The 11,695-nt window shown below is 31.7% G+C and overlaps 1 protein-coding gene across 1 annotated transcript in view; it reads right to left on the bottom strand.

Annotated features, from left to right (window-relative positions):
* Positions 1-6,556, bottom strand: part of LOC149776494 (uncharacterized) — a 44,755-nt gene extending 38,199 nt beyond the window's left edge. The window contains exon 1 of the mRNA XM_089940928.1: positions 6,514-6,556. The gene's annotated coding sequence lies outside the window, so the exon portion shown is untranslated. The remainder of the gene's footprint in view (positions 1-6,513) is intronic.
* Between the last annotated feature and the right edge of the window lie 5,139 nt (positions 6,557-11,695).

Below are 11,695 nucleotides of genomic sequence, written 5' to 3' on the forward strand. Positions count from 1 at the left end.
TGGTAGGTATAAGTCACAACTTCGTGGTAATGCAAACAGATCTGAATTAATCCTGGTTACAAGCTGTAAAATTTGACCTACATCAAGCACTTAAATATGCAGCTGATTTCAACTGCCTTGATGTTACGGAATATAACTGAAGAAGAAAAAAAACGGAATCAAAGCGTGTTTTTTTTTATGCCGCTGCTGTTCTCTACTATGCATTATTATTATTATTACCAACGCTTACCTGGTGATAATGGGAAATCAGTACAATGCTACTGCGAAGGAGAGCAAACGATCAGGTGTCTACCTATTAATGGTGGCGATACATTAAATAAAATGTACACTTGACAAAATTTAACATATACACTATCATACTGGCAAATTAGACGGTTGTATCATTATTTCAAACCATCTGATCATCGAAAAATTGTTGCTATTTCGTTAAATGTTAGAAAATAGTTTCTCTACTGGCCGAATCCCATATTCGGAAATGAATGGCTAGATCCAAATGATCAAGTTAAGTAGCTCCTATTGTTGTTGTTGTTATTATCATTATTATTATTATTATTATTATTATTATTATTATTCCATTTAGAATTACGTGAATTGCATGGTTTTAATTGCCGTCAATATGTGTATATATATACTGTCAAATATGATTAAATGTTTCTTATTTGCTAGATAAGTTTATCTAATTCATCATTTATATATCACCCCCCCCCCCCTTTTTTTTTGTTTTAAAATAAGTAGTCTTTAATCAAACACTTTCACAGGCACTAATGTCGTCCCATATCAAAACTGCTTTTCTATTATTGTGTGATTTATAACAAAGTGTCCAATAAATGCAAAACTCTGGCAATAAGGGATACATTACACAATATGGAATACATTACACAAGGATATATTACACAGTAAGGGATACATTACACAATATGGAATACATTACACAAGGATATATTACACAGTAAAGGATATATTACACAATAAAAGATACACTGCACAATAAAAGATACATTACACAGTAAAGAATACACTACACTGTTTAAAAAATGCTGTATGAAATTTCGAACTTGAAAACTGCGTTTTATTTTTAAAAGTAGGTTTGCTACTTTTGTAATATCACACAACTTTTTGCCCACTCAGTGAAAAAGTAATTATGTAAAAACAGGAAACGTACAAAGGCATACAAGTCTACACCACATGGTCACAAAACATCATATGCACTAAATTCCAACTCTAACCTAACATTTAAAATCTTTCGTTTCCAAATAAAGTTTCAAATAATAAAAACAGAATTACTACAAAATTCACATTTATTCCCATAACGTTAAATTCGGATACTTGACTATTTTCATAGTCAGGGAGTCTGGTTACTTTTTAAGGGTACTGACTACGAGTTCAACGTATGTCCTCATGCTATGTCGTGTTGTCGTCGTAACTACATTCGCACATATATCGTTTATCAGCGTTGGTGACAAAACTGTCTGTAGTGTTGAAAGAAAAAGAAAAATACAGAATCGGTGGTTTGCAAGTGGTTTTAATTCCTAACCGTTTATCTTATGTACATACCTATTCTCTCTGTGGTCGCTTAAAAAAGTGATAGGATAATGAAACCATCTCACTGCATGTGACCATATTAAAATACTGTGCTAAATAAACAGAACAAGGTAATACATAGGAGAAAAAAAGCAGTACATCACAGCTTACTTCTTCCGCGTGCGCTATTCAAGTGCACTTTTTTTGGTGCAATTTAGTGCGGGACGGCACAGACATGCGCATTGGTAATTGTGATTCGCATAGTGAAAATGATGTTTCCATACAGAAGCAACTTCCCGTCGTAATTTTTACTTTTATGTTCCAAACACGTATAAACAAATAATTATAACTACGAATAAAGGAATGTAATCATTTTTACAGGTGTTTGTTAATGTTAGCAGTTATCGACCGCGTGACGTAGAAGCTATTCAACATGATAGATTGTGCCCAAAAAATGGCGGGGGGGATACACGCGCATGTTTTTATATAGTATGACATGTGCAGATTCGGCGGTTATATTATACATATATGCGTACTATCCCGAAATAATTTCCTATTGGACAAATACATATATAGTTACATTAATAACAGTCCTCCCGCCACAACCCGCTATCATTAAGTTATCTATATTCACGTCCGTATTTACGTCAGGCCATGGTATGGTTATTCTGCACATCTGCAGACGTTTTTTCTTATAAAACTGGAAATTAATACCTTTTATGAAAATATATCCAACCAGATAAACATTTTTCATTTTGAGTTAAAACTAACTTTTTTTAAGGTATATTTGTTTCAGCTGGCTGATTTTTTACTGTCCATAACGTCAAGAAAATGCCATCTCAATAAGAACTGATAAGTAAACAGGGATCCTGTATTCCAATAAAATAACTTTAAAAAAAGAACAGATCTTTCAATCGGAATATTTTTTCACAGATGATAGACATCGCATACGAATTCAGCAAAAGCTACAAAATTATTTACTAATATTTAACGTGAAAACTGCATATTTCTTGTTATCAAAGATCCTTAAGTTTTAATAACTGTAATACAAACAAAAGGTGGGTTAAGAAAAGGCCTTTTTAACGCCACTGCTAAAAGCATTGGTTCTCCACTTAAAGTGAAACATTAATACAGAGAGAATAAATAATGAAAATTATAATAAGTACACATCTGATGCTTGATATTTTTAATATTAAACTGTATTTCTTCCTTTTCTATATTTTTTTATCCTGCCAAAATTCGATGCATTTTCATTAGTAGATCAATTTATAACTGAAAATTCCCCCAACAATTAAACATTATCAAAATGTCAAGTACTATTTTTCCTTCTGATCGTTTATCCAAAATTATAATTCTTGCTGATTACGAAATCAAATGTGGCGTATTTATCTGGACACGTCACAAATGATCCCAAAGATGTATGCATCAAAATTAGGCATGGCTGTAAAAATGAAACAATGATAACTCAAATATAAGGAAAATTATTTTTTCAGTCCTGCCAATAACAAGTGAATTTATATGGTCATCCCTGTCCACAGTGACTTTATCTGAAGAGTGAAAAAAGCATCCCTGAACAGGTAGTTGCTATACAAACGTCAGCTTGTAGCACTCGACGTACAAACGTCAGTTTGTAGGCACTCGACAATATAAAGCGGCAGGAATATTATGAAACCCACCGTCCGTACGTTTTTCTAATTATTTACAGCAGCTCCTCCTAAACCTCTTGGTGGAATTTCACGGTATTTTGTACTTACGGTGCCCAAGAGATGAATTATCTGCGATTAAATATACAAAAACTGCATCGACAGTGGCATTTTTATTGTGGTTTTTTTTGGGGGGGGGGTGGGGGTGGGGGTCTGCTCAAAACTTTTTACAGTTACTGATTACTTTAAAATAATCAGCGGTATCATAGCCTGAAAAAAATCAAATTTTATCACTAATAACAATGTACTACGAGTTGTAAAAAAAAGCTGAACCAAATGTACTAGCCGACAAATGCGCCATTTGTTATTAACTTTTTTTAAATTCAAATTATAATACAAACTCGTGGGACTAGAGATATATATATATATATTTTTAAAAAAAATACATCTGACATGCCCAGCACATCTCTGAAGCTTGTTTTGTCTTTTCTACTATGTAATAAATAAATAAATGGACGAATGAAAATATTTTTTTTTAAAAGCTATTTACTTTGTCATGCAGCATTAAACAAATATAAGGAAATGACGAAAAGGGCGAGAATATTGAAGAACATAACACATTACTTCGTAAGCCATACAAAAACTACAATTTTCAACAAATAATGAAAACAAAAAAGGTTACATTCGAATGATACAGTAGGCGTGTCTTGCTTGAAATAACTGTGAGAAAATTACCACAATGCAGCGGTGTATCAATCGTCCAAGCAGTACCTTCTTTCCAAACACTTGTATAATAGTTGTTTAAAAAGACGATGCTGAGTTTTACAACCACACCCAACCCACTTATTTTCAGATGAGTAAATCCACTGATAGTTCCCATATATGGTAAAAAAAGTCGTATCATATCCAATAAACAGATTGTACGTAAGTGACTAATGAGTCTGCAGCTAGTTGTAACAGAGCATATACTAAAGTCATTCATATACTATGCCGAATACTTCTCTCATGGCTCTAATTTACCATAACACCGTGAGAGGGGAGAGGGGATTTTTTTTCGGTATGGATGTTCTTATTAGGTGTTTGTCCGTGTGTCTGTGCTCAGAACATAAACTGACAAGTTTGAAAACTCACACCCATATTAATTATTAGGTTTTTCAACCACGTTATTGCTTTCAATTTTGCCCAGCAGAATTTAATCATTCCAAATAAAATTCAAATGTGGGGATAGAGTTTCCACATCAATCTGTATTTTCGTTCATTCCAAATTTATGATGCTAAATTTAAACGCGCCACATGTCGGAAATTGCAAAAAAAAGTTAAATCTGGCTTGAATTACGAAGCAAATTAACATTTCACTTATAGCAAAAATATTGGCTATCCTTGCCATGACCTCAAATTACATATTCTTTATGAAAGTTAAAACATATTGTCGTTTCTATTCCAAGCAGTCATTAGTATCCTAAAATGGTCTCTTTGATTATCAAACCTGATAACAATTTTATGGATATTTATCAAACCATTTCTTAATTTTAACATTATCAAACCTTTGAGTTTTTTTTAACACTCCTGTCCTTACAGTATCACATATGTAATACATTTATCTTAAATACAGTACTAGTGAAATCCTGAACACGTGTCCGGTAAGTAAAGAATACCTACAATTCAGAGACAGGTTGTATTCCTAGATCAAGAACGTAAACGATGCTATCTATGTACATCTGTATACAATATCGGTGGCGTATAGACGGATCCCCATAATCGCGAGAAAGCTCATGTTAACAACAACGTGCATTTGAAAACTAGCGTGAATGGGCTTGGTCGGGGTCAGTTCGCACAGGTATTCCAAATCAGACGCATAAAGGATTAACAAGAAAAACATCTTAATAGCATATGTGATTAAATATCAGTCTGCATTATTATAATACGTTGGTTTCGTTTTCTATGACGATCTCTAAAAACAATATTACATACGGGCATCTTGTGCTTCTGATTTATTTTCATGAAGAAATGAAGATAACAGAAGTATAAATGTCCTGATGGATATATATATAAGCTTAATATCGTGTGTCGCTTTCGCAATTCTGTTTTTACAAAATAGGTTTTATTTTCAAAGTCTTTTTTAGTAATATAAATTCAATCATGTCTACTACATGATAAATGTTAAGTGAAAATATTAATTTAACTTCTGTTAGTTTCGTTACATTATTGTCACTAATCGCTATCAAAACCAAGCCTACAAGATGCGACCAGCTTCTTATAAATGATTTTTAATTTGAGAATCTGACCGTGTATAACAATAGCTGATAACCCCCCACCCCCACCCCCCACCCCGTAACCTTGAAATAGTATCGCCCCGTTCTGAGTGGCAAAAAGAAAGTGCAACCCTGGTGTCTTGAGGTAAATTTAAATCAGTTCTGTTAATTAAATTAAAAATAAAAATAACAAAATTTCAAAGACTTTATTTCATATGTTTAACTGTGGCAGTCGATTACAAGCTTGATAAAAATTTAATTAATTGGCGACTCGACTTTAGAATCGAAAATGAGGAAGTGTAGACGGTGGTCACGTGAACAAAATTTTATTGTAAAAATACCATTATCATTATAATGTACAACTAAAAGAAACTTTTAATTCTTACAAAAGTTTTTCTTTTTAATGTTTAATGAGGTGGGGGATTGATCAACGTAACAATACTAAAACAAAAACATAATAATTTTCTAGGTCACAGAAATTCATTCCGGTTACACATCATAAGCCTATTCGCAATACAAACTTTACAAGGCAAAAGTCACACTTTTATCGCGGTACTGTAATATTTAAAGGTACTACTGTGGCCAGCTTACAATAAACAGCAATTGTTTATTTACTTACTTCCTTTAAGTACGTCTGACGTTAGGGTCAAGCTAATGTAAAACATAGGCTGACTTCAGTGACTAACTAAATGGTCTATTTTCCCGTCGTGACACGAATAAACCCTGGACCACAAACAGTGCTGGAAAATCGGGGTGGTCCAGTCTAATAATCATTTGTACTGTTTTATATTCCATACATGTATCGTTCTCGTCTGGATACAGAGATCATTGCCAAATGTCTTTTTAGGCAGTGGGTTAAGGAAACGAAAACTGAAATCTCACGAGAGACCATACAAGGAGTCGTAGCAAAATCACAAAGGAATTCGAATAGACACCGTTTAAAATTGATATTGGCCGCCATTTTGGGAAAACAGTGATGTGGAGCACGCGGAGTTCATGTCAAAATGAATGATAATGTGTATTAATAAACACATGAAAGTGCAAATGACAAGTACTTAAATATGTAGAACAGCCTTTGAAGTAAATGGTATACTTACAGTATTCTGTGACTGGATAGCGAATGTAGATAAAATCTCAAACAAAGCACCGCTGACCTCAATTCTAAAGCGTTGCACCCAAATCACACAAGTCACGTGACCTGTCATTGACGGCTGTGGTATTATTTACTTTGGCCTGTTATTTATAGCTACTTTATTAATTCCACCAATCGGCTGACAGAAAAACTAAAATAGCGCCTGGGGGAATAATAGGAGAGGTTTGTGAATATTGGAAAATTCTATTCACAAAGAGATCTAAAATTTCGCTCTGAGGATGCCCCTAAACAAAGACATTGTCGTGAATTTATAAGGCCTATGCACTACTTCACTACTTTTAAGTTTATTTTTATTTTTTATTTGCTGTGGAAGTAAGCTCTCAAATATCTAAACATTTCTTTGTTTCATTAATTTTATAATAAACTGACGAGGTCACTACGTCGTAAAGAAATTTCGAATTTATTCTAAATTTGTCAGCACACATAACTCAGAAAAACGATAGAAAATAGATCAAGACGAAATCTGTAATGTCTTTAATCTCATATATATATATATATATATATATATACATATATATATATATATATATATATATATATATATATATATATATATATATATATATATATATATATATATATATATATATATACATATATATATATACATATATATATATATATATATATATATATATATATATATATATATATATATATATATATATATATATATATATATATATATATATATATATATATATATATATTAAAGTTTTTGTTTTATTTTAAATGAGTTGGTGCTTCATGTGTCATATAGCATAAAGTATTACCTGTCATACACATTGGGGTTATGTGAACTGTCCACTAACTTTAGTCCTCAAAGAGACCTATGGCAATGTTAAATATTGCTTTGAAATAACACCTCTCTCTCTCTCTCTCATTTATATACCAGTAGCAATTTTATTATTTTCAGTCTTCAAGTTCTGGCAAAGTTGTTTTGCCAAGTTTTGCCAAGTTTTTATTTGTATGACTTCTTACATCATGTCACAAAATTCATGTTCTACTGTGCTAATACTGTGCTAATAGTGACCTTATTGCATGCTGTAATAACTGATAAAAAGTTTTCGCACTATTAGTAACATCATATCATACTGTACTGATACAAGTTATCGTACTGTACTACTAGTTACATTATATCGGAATTTGTACTAGTTACATTATATCGGAATTTGTACTAATTACATTATATCGGAATTTGTGTGCTGTACATCAGTCTTATCTGGCGACTGAAGAAGATGGTGGAGGAGGGGGGTAAATATTGTAAAAGCTCAACAAACGGCAATGGATCATTGTGGGATAGTAAAGATAACGTAAAAACTCTGATTGAATGGCACCAAAAAAAACTTATAACTCGGATTGGAACTTTAAAAAGGTAAGAAAACAGATAGTTGAAGCTTATAAATCAGGAATGAGAATGGAAATGGTAATTCAAATACCTCGATAAAGCACACTCTCTTTGAGATAGATAGATAGATAGATAGATAGATAGATAGATAGATAGATAGATAGATAGATAGATAGATAGATAGATAGATAGATAGATAGATGGATATATCAGGATTACGGTGGAGGACGATTTTCATCGCTAGACTTTTAATACTTATTCATTTAAATTTCAATTTCAATACGTCCTCAAACATTTTTTTGGCGACTAATGCAATTTTTGGGACAATAGCTAATTGGAGCAATGATGATAATGCTAGTGGTGATACTAAACTAGAATTCATTCGTAACTATTTTGTAATACATTATTTACGCATGTCGAATCAATCTTAAACGAAAATAAAAATACTTTCTGATGGGAGAAAAATATTTTCGATTTAAATTTTTTCTCCAAATACATTCAGTTTTATGTATTTTGAATGCAATACGCTATTCGTAGGTTGATATAGTTAAAACAAACAACAAAAAATTGCATCACTCAGAACAAACAAGATTCAAAACTTTTTCCTTTTTTGATACTGAAGATAGTAAGATAATTATTAATCTTTATAAGGTAAAGCATTGATATTTGTTCCAAATAAATTTTGGATTTCGACAAAGATACGAACTCATTTAGGCAAATTAGAATCAGAACAAAAGGTTATTGTATACAGCAGATGCATCGGAGGCGGGAGGGGTGGTTGAGATGAGAATAAATAATTAATGATTTTGAAATAGTAATAGAAAGTTTTTATAATAATAATCGTAAAGTTATTTATTTGAGGTTAGAAGTTAAAAGAAAAGAGTTATATTTATTATCATCATCATTATTATTATTATTATTATTATTATTATTATTATTATTATTATTACATTAAATGTCTTGACAAAGCTTACTCAGGTCAATGGTATCAACTTCATAAAAGGTTTATATCACTGGTCATATGAAAATTTCATTATCAGTATCTTTTTCCCCCACTGTAAATCAAAGTTCATCATGCAGCATACGTCATAAAGTTTTAATTCCTTAACATACCTTTGTGCATTTTGTATTTTAAGAAAACCGAACAGCTGAGTTTCTAATTACTGGATTAATATTTGTTCTTAAATTGAACCCAGCTTTCAGCCATTATGCCTGACGTAAAATAACTTCAAATCAATAAACAAGAAGGTCTGAGTGAGAGAAAAAAAGAAAGACATAATGTACAAATTAGAAAAAGAAAGAAGAAGAAGACAAAAACAACTGAATAATCACAGGGAGTGATACACTTAGCCAAATGCTCAACATGCACCTGTAAATCTAATTCAAAGAATGATTTTAATTAACATGGGTAGGATGGGTTTTTGTTGTCTTTTTAGATTATAACATACATAGGAAAAATATTCTTCAATCATAATTGAAATAAAAGGATTTTTCTTCACTCTGGCCTAAACTTAAGATCATTTTTTAATCGATAATTTGTCATAATTTTGGGATACCTCTTTATATGACACACGTTTGAAATTCTTTTCAGTCATATATGTTATTGGCCAAACTAATCGGATGTTGATATGGTAGTTTGATTCCCATGCCCATTTCCGCATGGCTTCCTTTAATTCCCCAGTCTTTCGCTAATGTTGAAATATGCCTAATCCAAATTTGACACTTCAATTAAATTTGCCTTCGCTCAGGTAGATAATTAAGTACGAATTTTATTTTATTTCATTTCACGGTAGCAAGAGGCATCATATGTTACATATATTTGTAATCAAATTCACTAACAGCACTGCACGTGCGATTTTTCTATTCTTGTCTTTATCAATTGTCTTTAATTGTCAATTGTCATCCCTTTATATGTCGCGTCATTTGGCGCTTAAAATACGAGATAAGATGCTAACATCTCCAAACATGTAGTGTATAGTACATACCACCCTTTAAAAAATGGGCTGTGTAATAAATTTTAAATAAAATTTACCGAAAAAATCTTAGGATTTGGAAACGCATATACTCGACAGTGTATAACATTTCCTCCCATTTGTTACGTCGCGTGTAATTTATACCATAGTGCATATTCGAATACAAATGTTTTTTAATAAAGTACCATGATATCCATACGTATAATACATATAAGTAGTGCAAGAATCCTATGGATTTAACATAGACAAGACATGCGGGGAAAAAAAGTTGTGCAAAGCACACCTTACACAGTTTAACTTAAATATTAAAGGCTGGTAACATTCGCCTGGTTTTATAATGATTTGACATTATTAAGTACATTATTATTGTTGTTGTTGTGACGACGACGACGACGATGATGATGATGACGATGATGATGATGATGATGATGATGATGATGATGATGATGATGATGATGATGATAATGATGATAATGATGATGATGATGATCATTATTATTATTATTATTATTATTAATATTATTATTAACGTCAACCTTGTCTTTGTGTCCATCGTCATTTCTTTAATGGCATAAACATTGTAAATTCAGCCCAAAACGTTAATACTGTTAAACTGTTCAATTTTTGACGAGTGAGAAAATATTCTCCATGTTATTGACATAGTTATTGAAAAAGACATTGTATATAGTACCATTATCTAACGTGAACTGCATCTTAGTACTTATCTCACCGCGTTCTCTGAAAATTCCAAAATCCCGATGAAAATTCGTCTTCCAGAAAGTATTTAATTTTTACAGAATGGAAACTTCGACAGAGGGACAGAAAGAAGGCCAAATAAACGTTATGGTTTACTGTTTACATTTTGTTTGTTGCTATTCTTGTTACTTTTAATTTCGTTGTTTTTCTTGATGTGGATGAATTTAAGTTGAACGAAGAATTTCACACTTACTTAAATATAAATTTAATTCATTTCAATATTTCATTGTTCTTTTATCCAGGAAATAAATTAGTTCCCGCCTTGCATTCTATGATTGTGGTAAATAACAGATGCTAAGTAATATGTGGGAAATCTTGATTTTAATCGGACTTGAAATTTTGAAATGAGCTTCAGTTCCTTGAAAAATCTGAATATTTAAATGTATACTTGCCTAAGAAGCTACACTCTTAAGTACATGGAAACATTACGCGGATTATTTGTGAATAAAAGCGGATCTCTGTTATGCTAATTAAGAAAGGTATTTTAAAAAATTAATAATATACACAGATAAAATGACGGATACTACAGAAACAACAACATTAATATTACCAGTAACATCCAATCCATCCACCACCACCCCCACCCCCACTCACCCTCTATTCGCACACACACATACACACATACACGCGCGCGCGCGCGTGCCACGGCTAATACTAATAATAATTGTATAAGGTTTAGCTGGGCAAACGATTTTCCATTTGCACTTGTTTTGTACTTTTTGCTCACAAAATTATAGAGCATTGTCTTTGATTTTAAATACATTTTGGAGTTCCATATTTTTCGGAGATTAGTACCTATCCAACATCTTTTTGTAATATACAAATTCGCATATAAATATTAGTTTCAAAGGTCTTTGATAAACTTCTGTATTACCCAATAAAAAACAGTTCAGTTTTAATGAAAGTATAAAAAAAGTACCGTACTCTGAAAGTATGTCCGTATATTCGTTAATTTAGGGAGATCGACCACGTTTGATTCAATTATGAAATTGATATTTTGGTATGAATAACTAACAATGCAATAAAAATACAAATAAAGTCAACATAGA

Source organism: Sinohyriopsis cumingii, chromosome 18 (assembly GCF_028554795.1).
Source record: "Sinohyriopsis cumingii isolate HCF-2022 chromosome 18, ASM2855479v2, whole genome shotgun sequence".
Taxonomy (NCBI): domain Eukaryota; kingdom Metazoa; phylum Mollusca; class Bivalvia; order Unionida; family Unionidae; genus Sinohyriopsis; species Sinohyriopsis cumingii.